Source organism: Adelges cooleyi, unplaced genomic scaffold, assembly GCF_023614345.1.
Source record: "Adelges cooleyi isolate 19-005CV unplaced genomic scaffold, UGA_ACOO_1.1 ACOO_flye_CR_arks_rails_tigmint_CR_PRNA_108, whole genome shotgun sequence".
In the NCBI taxonomy this organism is placed as follows: Eukaryota; Metazoa; Arthropoda; class Insecta; order Hemiptera; family Adelgidae; genus Adelges; species Adelges cooleyi.
This window is the reverse complement of record NW_026095761.1, coordinates 11954025-11969652: the sequence shown is the minus strand read 5'-3', so window position 1 is coordinate 11969652 and position 15628 is coordinate 11954025. Positions and strand designations below refer to the sequence as shown.

Sequence of the window (15628 nt, the reverse complement as noted above, 5' to 3'; positions counted from 1 at the left end):
TTGACTAAAATGTGATCCGTAATAGTAATGGTGTTTTTTTTTAACAGATATCTTTCGATCTTACCGTTTACTAAATTTGAAATTATATATTTATATAATAATATTTGACATTTGTATAAACGCAAATAGTTTCATTTTAAATAATTTATTGTGTCATAGTTTTACAGAAATTAATATTACATTTGTACTATCAATTGTAATTGTTTTCTGTTAATAACTTGGAAACCGTAATGCACAGATCCATTTGTCCACACTCAATGATATCAATGATGATGGCTGGCTCCTATATCAACTAACACGCCTTTTTTAGCTGCCGGTTTTTCTCCCGTTCCTTGTCTACCCATTGAAACTAATACAAAAACATATAATTGTTATATATTAAATCTTTATGAAAAACAATGTATAATATATTATTTTGTAAAAAAAATTTTGATGTTACAATAATACCCACATATTGAATGTAAAATATTTATTTTTAATAATTACATTTTATTTCTTCTAAAAACATAATAACTGGTTTGACGAAACCGTAGATGGAATAATATTACTATAAAAACAATGTTTTTTATAGCACATTATTCGCATTTTAAAACCACTTTTTTCAATATGTTTTATTATAATGACACGACTACGACTAATTAAAACGGTACAATTTAAAAAAAAAAAAATTGCTATACCCTCTCAACAATAACTGAGTACATGTAGTGTAGATGTAAAGGTTATCGTATGATAAATATAATACAAAAATCAAAAAGTAAGGTTTTTAAAATTTTAAAAAATCCCCTTCTTATAATAATGTTTATGGTGAAAGTACTTCAACTAAGTCCGTCCTTACTTCGAAAAAGAAATATGCGCTTACTAAATGTAAGTGTATATTAAATATTTTATAATAGATTTAACTATTTCATAACTTACCTGTATGTTCATCAATATGAGCAGAGATGCATGCTGCACAAAGCATTAAAAATAATGTAATAATATAAAATTTCATTTTCCTGCTTTTCTAAAAAAAAAAAAAAAATCCAGTTCGATTAATTACGTAACATAATAAGTAAATAAGTAGAGGAGGAGTGGCCGAGTGGGTAAGGCGGCAGTGTGTTAGCGCTCACTGTCGCCGGTTCGACACTCGGTCACAGGCACTCCGTTTGCTGGGCGAGCAATCGTCCGGTAAAAAGGAACCGCCATCCCCCTCTCCGGTGACGGATTGACGACCCGTCCCGGAAGCGAATTCGTCAAGAAACCATCTTGATGGCGGCAGCGTTGGGCCTTAAAGGCCCGTTAAGCATGATGAAAGATGAAATAAGTAAATGCTGTTTTCCTGGAGTCAGGTTTTTCTATTTTAAGTATTATACTTTTTTTATATTGTTAAAATATATTTAGAAGTAAAAGTATTAAGTTTTGTAACAAATTTTTTTTTTATACTACTATAAAATATTAGAAACGTGAAACCACAGAAGAGATGATGTGAAATTCAAATTTTTTCCAGAATTGAAATTGAGAAAAATTGGGAACTTGGATTGATGGAAAACATGCCAAAGATCAATTTATGCCTAATTTTATCTGTGTCGCGAGGTCCCTTAGTTTTACCTTATACTTTGTTAGACTATAGACTGCCAGTATTATTATAAATAAAATTAAATAGATAGACTCAACTATTTATTTTGTTACATTTAAAAAAAAAATCAAAATAGCCATTTTAATGAGTATCATTGTTTTAAAATGATGACTGGTCAATAACGTTAGGGGCTATAAATTATAATCGTTTAAGTGTGTAAAAAGTGTATTATGTACTAAATTTATTTTGTACGACATTGAAAAGAATATTTGTTTTATTTTTTTTATAATAATGATTTATTTAGAAAAAACATCTTAGTTTTAGCCTAAATGATAAGTTACCAACCATAATAAAAGATAGCCGGAACACCGTTTATTAAAAAAACCCACATATAAATTAACGGTATATAAATTTGAATACAAAATTCACTTACCTTTTATTAGTGAATTGTTAAAGATGAGTGGTGTATTCAGTTTGAATTTTCGAAACTAATTATGAGTTGACCATACCGTGTGTTTGTATATTTATAGTCATTCAAAGTTTGTTAAGTTTTAGCTCCTGCCTTGTAATGACTGTCGATAAATCAAAACGATTTTTAAACAGCTGTAGATTTTTGTATTTTATTGATATATAAACAAATTAATTGATCCCATACGATTAATTAACGTGATACGAATTCTAATAAAATCAAATATTTTAATCGAAAATATTGTGTATATTGACATTGTTTAATGAGTTTGTGAATTTATAACTACTGTTTAAAGCCTTAATTAGAACATATTTAGTTCCAGTATTTATTGAGAGGCCGATAATTAAGCAACTAAATTAACATCATAACATGATTAATGTAACTGGGGAACGCTATTTATTCAAATAAAACAATTTTATTGGCAAATAATGTCCATATTTCTCTCCCTCAATTACGTTTTAATGATATATATTTTGTACTTTTCAGACGAAAACACATAAATAAAATTGTCAAGCAAATTGTTTACTCAAAGTTTCTAAAATGTTTTTGGAAATATATTTTTTAAACGATTATAAAAAAAAGTTGTTAACGCACTCAACATTTTATCATTTAAAAAAATAAAAGCTCAAAGTATAATCTTTCATCGCAAAAGGTAATTTTATTGTTATCAAATTTACTAATTAGTAAAAAATAATTTTGAGTATAAAAACACCGAGACAGAGACTCCTTAACTTAAAAAATAACATGATTATTCAAAATATCAAATTATTATTGATCACAACAAATGGAAGTGCGGTTTTTTCCTTTTTTCGTTGGGTTTAAAAAAAATTGATTGTTATTAGTCGTTTCTGTTTTTTTTTTTTTTTGCATATTTTCCACTTAATAACAACACAGGACAGTGAGAAAAATTCTGATTTTTTATGATTTCTGTCCAGTATGTGTTTGCAATAGAACAAAAAATTAAAATAATTTCAACTCATATTTGTTTGGAATTTGTTATCTACTTGTGGTTGTTCATCGTTATAGGTAATAAGAAACGCCCATTTTGGTAAATTAAAAAAAAAATCAGTATAGGTAAAATATCTAGATCTGTATAATACAAGGAGAAACTTATATATTTTCTGACGGTATAGTTATTCCATACTTGGAATTAGGAGAAGGGGTTACTATTTTTAAGATTGCTTTTGTTGATTAATTCATTGGTTTGAAAGTGCTTAACTCAGTGCTTATAATGAAGATTTATTTTGATGATTTCATGTGCTTTATTTCCGAGCCCTGGCTATAACATACAATTTTGATCACCTTCCATACTAAAACTACATTATAATTATAGTAGGTATTTTTGGCAATTTAAATACAATGTAATTGTATAAAAATAATACAAGTTAGAACAGCAGTTCGAAGTTCAAAATAGTAGTGTTTAAATTTTATATTTAATGTATCCATTGTATCCATTGATACTTTTGCACATTTTTTTCCCAACCGTTATAGTTTAAATTATTTTGTATAGGAACAAAAATAAATAACAAAAACCAAGTACAGTGCAAGTACAGTATAAATCAGTACCGCAGATGTAAGAAAAAAGTTGAGTCAAAGCAATTATTAAATATGAATGTGATTTTATCACAAAATGTTCATTTGAAATAAATATGAAAATAATATTCAAATAAAAAACATTATTTAAATACAAATTTAAATTATAAATTTAAGTATACATTTATTTTTAAAAAACAGAATATTTGAAATAGTAAAAAAAATGTATTTAAATAAAAAATAAATAAAAAAGTGTTTCAAATAACACTATATGCTGTTTAAATAGAACATGCCCAGGTTTGATTAAGCGCTGCTTTTCGCCAGAAACTGTTTTAAAATTGTCTGAGTTATCAATACCTTGAAATAGCAAGAAGCTATTGGTTTTAGAAAGATTATTTTTTTCCCCTGTAGACCGAATTTCTCGTGTAGCACCTCTATTAGATCCGTACTTTGGTAGGTCAAACCTCCTTGGAATTTTTTTAGGCAAAATTTGATGTTTTAAGAGATGAAAATTAGTCTGATAAAAGGTCTAACATATACCTATAATGTGAGTAAAAAAAAATTCTTAATATTAGATATTCATTTTATAATAATATTTGACATATGTATAAACGCAAGTTGGTTTCATTTTAAATCATTTATTGTGTTATAGTTTTACAGAAATTAATATTACATGTTTACTAACAATTGTAATTTTTTTCAGTTAATAATTATTTGGAAACCGTAATGCACGCACACACATGGTCATAGATCACGGATCAACGATCACATCTTTTTTAGCTGGCCTCGGTTTGTCTGAAACTAAAACAAAAAAAACAGGGTATTTGAAAGAGTAAAAAAAATATATTTAAATAAAATATATATACATTTTTTTTTCATATAACACTATTTGCTATTTTAATAGAACATGACCAGATTTGATTAGGCGCTGCTTTTCGCAAGAAACTGTTTTAAAAACTGTCTGAGGTATCAATACCTAGCAAAAAGGTATTGGTTTAGGAATGATAATTTTTTTTCTGTAGACCGAATTACTCGTGTAGCATCTCTATTAGATCCGAGATCGTATGCAGATGGTACTTTAGTGGGTCAAAACTCCTTGGAGTTTTTTTAGGCAAAATTTGTTTTAAGAGATGAAAATTAGTCTGATAATAGGTCTAACATATACCTATAATGTGAGTTAAAAAAAATTCTTAATATTAGATATTAATTATATAATAATATTTGACATATGTATAAACGCAAGTTGGTTTCATTTTAAATCATTTATTGTGTTATAGTTTTACAGAAATTAATATTACATTTTTATCATCAATTATCATTATCAACGATCACGTCTTTTTTAGGTGGCGCCGGTTTGTCTCCCAGTCTATACTCTGAAACTAAAACAAAAACATATTATTGTTATATATTAAATCTTTATCAAAAGCAATGTGTTGTATATATTTTTTTAAAGAAATTAATAAACCACTTATTGTAAAAGTGATGTTACAATAATACCCATACCTATATTGAAAATAAAATATTTATTTTTAATAAATACTTTTTTTTTCTTCTAAAAACAAAAAAATGGGTTTTACGAAACTATAGATTGAATAATGTTACTATGAAACAATTTTTTTTGTAACAAATTATTTGCACTTTAAAACTACATTTTTCAATATGTTTTAATATATAATAATGTATATAATGACACGACTAACTGAAACGTTACAATTTTACATTATTATTAACGAAATCAAAATGTTTTGGTTGATTCCAATGCCTTATAAAAAAAACAAAAAAAATAGCTTACTTAACAACAACTGAGTACATGTAGAGTAGATGTAAAGGTTATCGTATGATAAATGTAATAACAAAAATTTTAAAAATGAGGTTATGAAAATTAAAAAAAAATCCCCTTTTTATAATATTGTTTATGGTGCAAGTAAAATAAATATGCGATTATTATGTATGTACAAATTAAATATTTTATAATAGATAAACTATTTCATAACTTACTTTTAGGTTGTCCCTCAACATTCAATGCAAGGATGGATGCTGCACAAAGTATCAAAAATAATGTAATAATATAAAATTTCATTTTTCTACTTTTCTAAAAAAAACACCGAAAATTAACTACAATTTAAAATAGTATTAAACATCTTTAATTTTTTTATTAAAAAGAAATGTGTGGGCCCTATTCTACAAAGTCCGTAGAACATTTATCAAATAATATTTCAAATATTGTTTTATATTGTTTGTAGTTTTTTTTTTTTTTTTTAAATAAAATTTGGTTCAATTTTAATGTGTGAATTTTAATGAATAAAATAGATATTTATACTCAATTCACTTACCTTTTATTAGTGAATTGTTAAAGATGAGTGGTGTATTCAGTTTGAATTTTCGAAACTAATTATGAGTGGACCATACCGTGTGTTTGTATATTTATAGTCATTAAAAGCGTGTTAATAACCTTTTATGTAATTTGATAATTGTTTATAAAACACTTGTTTAAATCGCATAGTAAATCATTTTTGTTAACACAAGGGCGTCAGTGTACGTCAATGTGTGTCTACATAGTTCTTGTAATGAATATCGATAAATTAAAACGATTTTTAAATAGCTGTAGATTTTTGTATTTAAATAATATTTATAAATTAATTGAACCCCTACAATTAAATAACGAGATAGTTAAAGCCTTAACTCCATTGAACATATTTTGTCTCAGCATTTATTGTAAAATAATTTCAACTCATATTTGTTTGGTTTTTGTTATCTACTTGTGGTGTTGATCATTATAGACAACAAGAAACGCACATTTTGGTAGATTTCAAAAAAAATAATCAGCATGGGCAAAAATGACTAGATTTTTATAACACAAGGACAAAACTTGAATTACTGACAGATATTTGTTTCAGTCATAGGTTTTAGAGTTAGGAGAAGGGTTATTTTTAAGGTTGCTTTTTTTTTATTATTTTAATGTTTTTTTTTAGTGCTTTTTTCAGAGCTTATAATAAAGATTTTAAGCGCCTTTTTTTATGATTTGATGTACTTTTTTGCCTAGCTTTGGCTGTAACATACAATTTTGATCACATTCCATACTAAAACTACAGTTAAATTCTAGTATGTATGTTTTGCAATTTAAAAACAATCTAGTTGTATAAAAATAATACAACTTAGAATAGAAGTTAAAGTTCAAAATAGTAGTGTTAAAATTTTATATTTAACGGATACCCATTGTATCTATTGATACTTATGCACATTTTTTTCCAAACGTTTTAATTTCTAACACCCCCCCCCTGTCCTTTAATTTGTACTATGGCGCGTTTAAATTATAACTAATTTTATAAAAGCAAAGGTAAGTTCTTTGTAGTTTTTTGTGCTTCACTTTTATGTTTTTTTTTCCTTGGAAAAGAAAAAGTTGAATTACAGATTTTTCATAAATTTTACTAGATTTAGTTTAATTTTCTAAATAAGTCCAATAACTACACATAAAAAAGGTAAATAAAGAAAAAAAGTACTAATTTTAATTTTAAAATGTTACAACGTGACGCAATTTTAAGATAAAATAAAATAAAATATAAAATATAAAAAATGATTAAAAAAAATGTTCTGCATCGAAGTTCGCACTATTTTTTTTATTTATTAATTTAAACAAGTGTTTAAGAGAATTATTTGTTTCGATCAACATCCCGTTTTGTTCATTAGTCACTATAAAAACGTAAATTGCATTGACGTCACATTTAGTTTTTTTTCAAATTTTATCTATTAAATGAAAATCCCCCTCATAATTAGTTTTGTATACATGCTTTATAAATTTATTTTCATTATAATGTATAATTTTGTTATTGTCAACAGTAATATTTAAAGATTGTTTAACCTATAATTTTAGTAACTATTGCTAGACTGAACCTAATTTTTAGGCTAAACCAGAGAGAGCGGTCATTAGTATTTTAATTGAATTCTATAATAGGATTTAAAAACAATTTATTCTTAGAGTGTCCATACTTAATACTCTAAATAAAAAAAAAAAACGTTATGCACAAAAAATACGAAGGAAATTCTTGATTCGGTGAATGGAACTCGAGAGTCTTAAATGCTGATTGAAGAATAGGCTTGGCCAACGATTTCAGACAAAAAAAAAGCTTATGATAATAAGAAAAATTGTTTATTTTTTTAGACAATTTCATCAAAATTACCGGACTTGTAGAAACATATAATGATATAACTATGATTTATTTATTCGTATGGTAAACTGTGGATTGACTGTAGCATACTCAAACTCCTATTTTAGAATGGAAATTTCAGGTTACAGGGATGATAGCAAGTTATATGTAGATTGCAGATGCCAAGACTTGCGAACGTGACTGAGAACGCAATGTATTAAATGTAGATAAATATACAGGCATACTTTTATAATTTATCAAGAAGTCAACATTAGTACACGTGGGCTAAGATAATGGCGAAAGGGGAAATGCAAGTCTTGAAATAATTTAATGGTTTGTACAATTAGCAAGGAAACGCGACAGAAATAGTTGGAATAAATCTAAAAGGAAATTTTGCCAGATAAATTAATGAAATATAAAACATGGATGTTAAATCTTGACATTCTGAGATCAATGAAAGCAATTATTATTCAAAATAAAACATTGTTTTCAATAATCGGACCACCTTATGCAATTACCACTAAAAAGTATTGAGTCACGTAGTATACAATTAATAATAAAAAGTAAATACTATAAATTAATTATTATTGACAAAAATAGAAACAAAAATCATTAATTTTAATATAAGGCCAGTATTTCATTTTAATTTGTTCTGCAATAACAATTTGTTTGCTCATAATTAATTATTAAAATTTATGGAATATCTGGTTGCGCTACTAGAATTTTTTATTTATTTAGTTTATGGCTTACAGCAGATTCATAACATTATCACACATTAAATTATACATATAAAATTGATAATAAAATAAAATAGACAAAATAGAGTAGGTAACAATAATAACATTGATACTAACTAGTAAATATTAATAAAAAAATAAATACAGCGATTTTCCTTTTTTCTCTATATATTATAATAAGGAATTATAAGTAGTGTAAAACTTTGGTTTTCTTAAAAGGCTACCACAACCGTTTTTGCCCAAGAGCCTCTGTATAGCCTAAGATGGTCCTGCTAGTGGTAACTTAACCAACCATTCGTAGTTCCATCTGGTTAATCTACACGGTTCAAAAGATGTTTTTTTGTAACAAGTTTTTAAAACAGACTGAAGGTAGATCTAGTGTGAGGCTATAAAATAAAGTAAATTTCAAGGTATTTTTATTTTACTCTACTTTTCGGCTGTAAAATTGTATCCATCCTGTGTACAGTGTGCTACATGCAGCGTTGCACGCTTACTGTTACACTTGCAGTGATATTTTATTTCCTTTTTACCGGGGCACCGGAGGGAATCGAATCGCAACACACCCCCCCCCCCCCATCCCTATCAGATACACACCTTAACAATAGACATTACTGTAATATTGTGTTAATTATTGCTCATTTTTGTTTTGTGTTAATCTCTATGGAATAGCTGGGGCTGATCGATGTGTGCTCAGGACACGAGTCACGATGACAGAATGAGTTCCACGTGGGACGAAGCACTAGGGGAGGATTAGTTAGATACCCTCGAAAAGCGGTCAGTTCGCAGGGTGTTCCAAAAATGATGATTTTCGTGGGGAAACAACAATTGGCCGAACCCTTTAATTGTCCTTTTTACGACAATAGGTACAATATAAAAGGGGGGTGGGAGAAGGAGCGGACCAACGCAAATTCTATTATATACACAACACGTAGAGTTGCCGAGTTTAATCGCTTTTCGAAATTAGATCTGCCCTGTATGCCCACGAACGGCATGATCTTCGGTGACTTTAACGCCGGCCAACGATCACAACCCTCGGAGTGAAAAATTACTCTAAATATTTTTTTCAGTAGTTGGCATGTAGACTTTCGTGATTTTTAATTGAAAATGAGAAAATTGAAAATTAAGTGTTTGTGTAAGATATGAAGGGCACAGACTTTTTTCAAATTCAAATCGTTATACCGAGTATGAGTATGATGTTCAATCTACCAGTAGATTATCATATCTTAAAGCCTAGACAAATATCTATCTTTTCACTATTAGTGAGTAGAATTTTGGGTTTTTTTTTCTATTTACAGCAAGCTTATTTTCCATTTCAATTACCATACTTACTTGATTTTTTAAAAACCAATAAAGTAAAAGTTAATAAGAGCGCCGTAATTTTGAGAATGTTTTATTTCAAAGTATGTACGTTTTTTGTGTGTTTTTCTCGATTTCCAAGGGGAAGGGGTGTTTTTTCTTTAATTTTCCGCCCAATAAAGCACCTTTCAGGTACGATTTCTGATCTATAAAGTTGCTACACTAAGAAAACGGTTCAGCGTCTTAAAATAGGTCGTGGGTCCAGACACAAGAATACAAAACAAAAAACACATCATTGAAAAAACAACACCTTCTCAGTTCCGCATCGAAGCTAACAATTTTGATTTTATAAAAAACGTACAAATCCAAACCGTGTATTAATTTTATAAAACAGCTGCTGTGTGTGTGTTTTTTCATTCCGTTCAAATTAAGACCTGAACTAGTTTGCCCGGTTGCCCCAGCCGTCTTAACCCTGCACCCCTTGGACGGCCATATTATTACAGACCTGTCCACGATGGCACCGGACGTTCGGGTCGCTGCACGAGCTGCACGCGCCTGCCTCGGTTCGTTTAGGGGCAAGTCTTCTAATGAATAGTCAGTGTATAATAATATTGTATATTATTATTTTTTTAAATCTTCATAAACAACGTCCGACAATCATCCGCCGTAAACGGGCTCACGGCGGCATTAAGGGTGGTGAAACCAAAAAAAAAACCTCACCAACCAACCTATGAGATGACCATTTGTATATCTTCTAATTATATTCTAATTTTAAATCATCATTTATCTTGATAAAAAAAATATATATATATATATATACAACCACCACCCCGTCGGGCTTTACATGTTGTACCTACCTAACCGAGAGAGAGAGTGAAAGAGGTTGTTTTTTTTAAGTCTTCCGTGGGGCAGATGTATTTCGAACATAATAAAATACTCCAAACGGTAATGAGAAATAATTGTTAGGGTAAAATGTTTTGACAATGAATACACTCGATAGATGATTATTTCGTTTTGTTTCGGGGTAAATTCCCTATTTGGTTATTCCGAATCGTATAGGCTCACGCATCCCCCTTGGCTCTTCATCCCCACAATATTATAAACTGATTGTTTTTTCCTTTGCCCAGGCCGTTTGTTTTGGTAATACCAATATCGCCGGTACTGCGTTGTACGTTCGTAAATATTTTAATAGAATTATTAATAATTTAAAAAAAAAAATACCGCTATATCTATATTATATTGATTGTTTTTTTTTAAATCCAATTTTCACCTTACCTGGCCGAAAAACATAATCATTTATAATATTTTATACGACCCCTCTAAAGAGGTGGAAATATCAATATCGATTTTTTTTTCCAGATATAATATTCCCACCGTAATGTCGATTTCCTTTGTTGGACAAAAGATAATGCGAGGAGTACCTATTACGCCGGTCTTTTCTTGTTTTGCTTAATAATCTTCTACACAACACCCCCAGATAGGTGTTAATGGCAATCAGGATTGTTAGTTTTTCTAGAGAAACTCACCACGGACCGGGCTCAGTCGAGTTATTTATTTAAGATTTTTGTTTTTTTTTATAATCGTTTCTCCGAACAATGACTCAAGTACAATGTGTGTATTATTGCGTGGCGGGGTGTTTTCTGTACATGTACACCCCGTCGGTCATTGAGATCGCGTATCAGCGCACTCGCAGGTTATTGATACATTTATTTCAACCGTCATTGTTTAATTTAGGTACCTAACTACCCGAGAAACGTCTCGGCTCCGTGTCAGCTCATCGTTACCGCTGCTGAGAAGGAACATCTCACAAAAAACACACACACACACACTGTGCAAGCAAAAAAACAGGAGCAGCCGAATAAAATACAGACGATGTGCCTTAAACAGGAGTGTTGTGTTTGAATACTTTTGGAATACAATTAGAAATGAGTAATAAAATCGTATTCAAAACACTTTTTACTCAGTATATTTTTAGATAAATAGACAGTTTTAGGTACATTTGAGAGCTGTAACATCGAATGCCCTGTACTCAACGATGAAGAAATCAAGAAAGCGAGCGACAACTTGACCAATTGTGTGAAAATGTTGAACATTTCTTTTTGTCAGAAGCTAGATTTAGGAGAGAGGGGGGGTGTAACTTTTGAAACGTATACACTTAGTACAAGTAATTTGCTGAACCCTTTTGACTGATCGATAACCTGTTTTGAGTCATTGATAACTTTGAAAGTCATTAGAGTTTAAAACTCAGGAAGTGCGGTCGAGTAATGAGCTCAGATAAAGATAATACTACACTCCGTCCATCAAAAAATGTAAACCGTCGCTGTTTAAAACCAAACAAACAGCTTGTCCACTTCGCATTGAGGTTAAAAAAAAACTGGTAGCCTCTCGGCTTAGTAGAGATTATCTATGGTTTTTTTTTTTTTTACTGTATTATTTTTGCGATTAAAAAAACAAGGAGAGTTCCGAATTTAAGGTGTCATGTGATTATTCAAACGACAGCGACACATAGGCATGTGGTCACAGTTGGCGGTTTGTACAAGTGAACAACACTGTGGCAAACAAGTCGTTTGTAGAATAATATATTATTGTGTATACATTTACATTATTATAATAATATATGCGAGTGTATCAAATCGAAATCAACACAAGTCGATTCTAATTCGTTCTAACCCGACAAAAATATAAACGCCGTTTAAAATACTAATATTATGCCAATCCAAACACAAACGCTATACCTACTATAATTAACATATTAGGTGAGAACGAGTGAGATACGGCAAACCAAAATTTATAACAAGTTAGGCGTGTATAATATTAATAATACAGATATCTTTATTTTTTATCAGTCAATATTAAAACATATTTTAATTAAAACTAGCCAGCGAGCGTTTGAATATGCTTCTAGATTTTTTTTATATGCAAATTCGTCTTCCGGTTTATAGCGTTAAAAATGTCCATCGACCTATAGTCTCTACAGGGTGATCAATCTGATGTAAGGCACTAGTTTTCTCCTATAAATAATTTGAAAAAAAAAATTTTTCTATACTTGTAGGTACATATTTTACTACATTTTTGAATTTTTTTTTTTCGGTCTTCAATCTCTCGATTGGTTGGCCGCAGTTCTCCAAGCTTCTCTGTTGAAACTCAGCTCCTTTAGATCTCGATAACTACCTATTTCCATGTCCTTCATAATCTGTGAAATGTATTCTATTCTTGGTCTTCCTCTTCCAGTTTTACCGTCTGTATATCCTTTTACATTGAGGCAATTCATGCTGCGGATACTAGGGAATATATTATGTGGTGGTTTCCGTTTCCTTCCACATCGCAGTACCGTAGTCGTCAAAATGACTGTCATTCCCGCCTACGGCTTTCTGGTATGAAACTATTCCGACCATCTAGGTCTCTACTTGCATCCAGTACTGAGAAAGCTGCTGCCCTTCCTCAGTCCCTTTTTGTCGCCTTCTACGACTAGCAGGAAATACTCTGGGTCTATTCTATCCCCGGACCCAGACAGGGAACATTTTTGAATACCTACTTGAATTACAGGGATCAACTTCTTTTAAGACTAACAAAAATTTAGTAGGCAACTTTTGTCAAACACTACTCTGTAGATATAGAAACTTTGGAGTCTGAACTCAAGTTCATCAAACCAAAAAAAAGTAACATTTTACTTGATTTCATACAGTTACTAGAAAGTCTCAAATTGGCTTTTTCTGAACTATTTTTGTTCTTTACCATAACAATAGTTATCTTAATTCCTGTCAGTGCCGGAGTGAAGAGACTAGCCTCAGACAAATAAAACCATATTTGAGAAATAAAATGATCAACACAACACTAACAGGTATTGCAGTTCTTTCAATAGATAAAAACATTTCTAAAAACCAAGTAAATAGAAACCGTCATGGAAAATTGTTTTGCTGCTCATCATAACAGAAGAATAACGCTCGCTTAAAAACGTTGTCTTACTTAAATTTACTTAAAAGGGACGAAGGTCAAAAAGGTTTTGAGTATTAAAAAATTGAGTAAATTTTATATTGTATCTACAATTATAGGAAACAAATAGTTGAGACGACTAGTTTCAAAACCAGCTAAGAGCAATTTTTCTCAAACAACAAATAATTTCTTCAAATGAGCGGTTTTAAAGCAAACTAAGATTTTCCCAACACAGTTTGAGTTAGTCATAGGTAATCTTTATTTGATTTTCAATAATAGTTTGCAATACTATGTAATACAATGTGACCACTTGAAAAAAAAATAACACCATTTCAAAATGTTATTTAGATGGTTTCGAAACTGGGCGCCTCAATTTTGTAAATATTCATATTTTCCCAAAAAAAGCGAGTGTCATCTGTTTGATCACCCTGTATAGTGAACAAAAGTACCGGATCTGATAATATCATATTATTATAGCCTTCAATGCGTATTGGACGGCTTAATTCGCGCTTTGGTATTGGTTAGATATCATGTATATACTGAGATTTGTCGACGGTCCATGCCTCGGTTAACGCCGAAAAAATAAAAATTTATGACACGGTATACTGCCCATAATGGCGTTTCGGTAGATCAGCTGTCTGCGGCAACTGTATAGTTCATATTAAATTGCATTTCTTCGAAACCGGTCTTCTTCACGACCATCGACCAGACGGCACGATGATCTATTTAGTGATCGTAAACGATCCACATAATAATAATTGCGAATCCGACTACACTGTTTTATATATTTTGCATCGTACAATCTAATTTTTAATCTTCCCCGGTTGGCGACCAAGCAGTAAATCCATACACCTATTACATTTAAATTTTAGCCAGACAACACATTATAATAATACTATGTTGTACACTCATCCGGAAATATAACACGTCTTCCGTCCGTTAGGGAAATTACAAGAATAATTCAATTATATTTTTACTTTTAGCTCATGATTAACACTGGGGCTCATTACTAGATCCGCATCGAATTAACGCGCAAATCAATAAATTTATAAGACATGTCACGTGGATTTTCTAAAATGACAAAGTTCATTACCAATAACAAGCGGTTATCAAAAATAATCGTCCCAAATTATAGTCCACTAACCCTGATAACTAGTATTAATGATTCCGTTTGATCTTGTCAGAATTGTATTTGTATTAATATTATGTATTATGTATTATTTGTATTATAATATTATGCATAACATGTGGGCATTTAAAGGATATTAATTAATAGGTAAAAACTACCAGAACTAAGTATATCTTTGTATTACCGAGGAAGAGAAAACACGTTTAAAATATAACTGATATTCAAAGCGATAACCAATAAATGTAATATCTTATGTATGCACTATCATCATAATTGATGTATTATACATTTTTTTTATATATAACTATAAATTTAATTAAAACATCTCACTGTATAAAACAATTTAAAATATTTCAATTTTTACACTGTCCTATGCAAATGTAAAAAGATAATCAGCTCAATTAGGTAAAATATCTAAATTTCAACTAGTTTTGCTTTTTGTAATGGACGTTTATGTGTATCTTTTTTTGACTTATTAAAAATATATTCTGTTTTTATCGTTATGTTGTTTTTTTGTCTTGTTTACTTTTCGCCATTCCACGGTCCTTGTTATAGGTACACTCGAAACTGGTCCGTCCGATTGTGTTGATTTAAGAAATAAATTTTAGTGGATAATGCCAAAAATAATAACGTTCTGCGCCGATTAACCAAGCCAAACCTTTTTCTATAAAATATAAACATTACCAACAGTGCTAATATTTAATTTGGCGGCGACAAGCTGACGGCAGAACTCTTTGGCGGCGGCGGAGACTTTAACGAACACCGACGGACCACCGACCGTGTGCGCCCTTCAATCATTGGCGCCTTATTCGTTTTCCCGCTCAAAGTTAA

General features: G+C 30.1%; 1 protein-coding gene and 2 long non-coding RNA genes across 3 annotated transcripts in view; 1 reads left to right on the top strand and 2 right to left on the bottom strand.

Annotated features, from left to right (window-relative positions):
* The window catches only part of LOC126847497 (mitochondrial import inner membrane translocase subunit Tim17-B-like), a 248149-nt gene that overhangs the window by 162085 nt on the left and 70436 nt on the right, over positions 1 to 15628 (top strand). The gene's annotated exons all lie outside the window — the stretch shown is intronic.
* LOC126847509 (uncharacterized) lies at positions 130 to 2038 on the bottom strand. The gene is made up of 3 exons (XR_007687075.1): positions 1989 to 2038; positions 916 to 1003; positions 130 to 349 (listed from the first exon to the last, which is right to left on the bottom strand). It is a non-coding gene; the product is annotated as an uncharacterized LOC126847509 (long non-coding RNA).
* Positions 4215 to 5962, bottom strand: LOC126847510 (uncharacterized). The gene is made up of 4 exons (XR_007687076.1): positions 5891 to 5962; positions 5556 to 5649; positions 4856 to 4936; positions 4215 to 4358 (listed from the first exon to the last, which is right to left on the bottom strand). It is a non-coding gene; the product is annotated as an uncharacterized LOC126847510 (long non-coding RNA).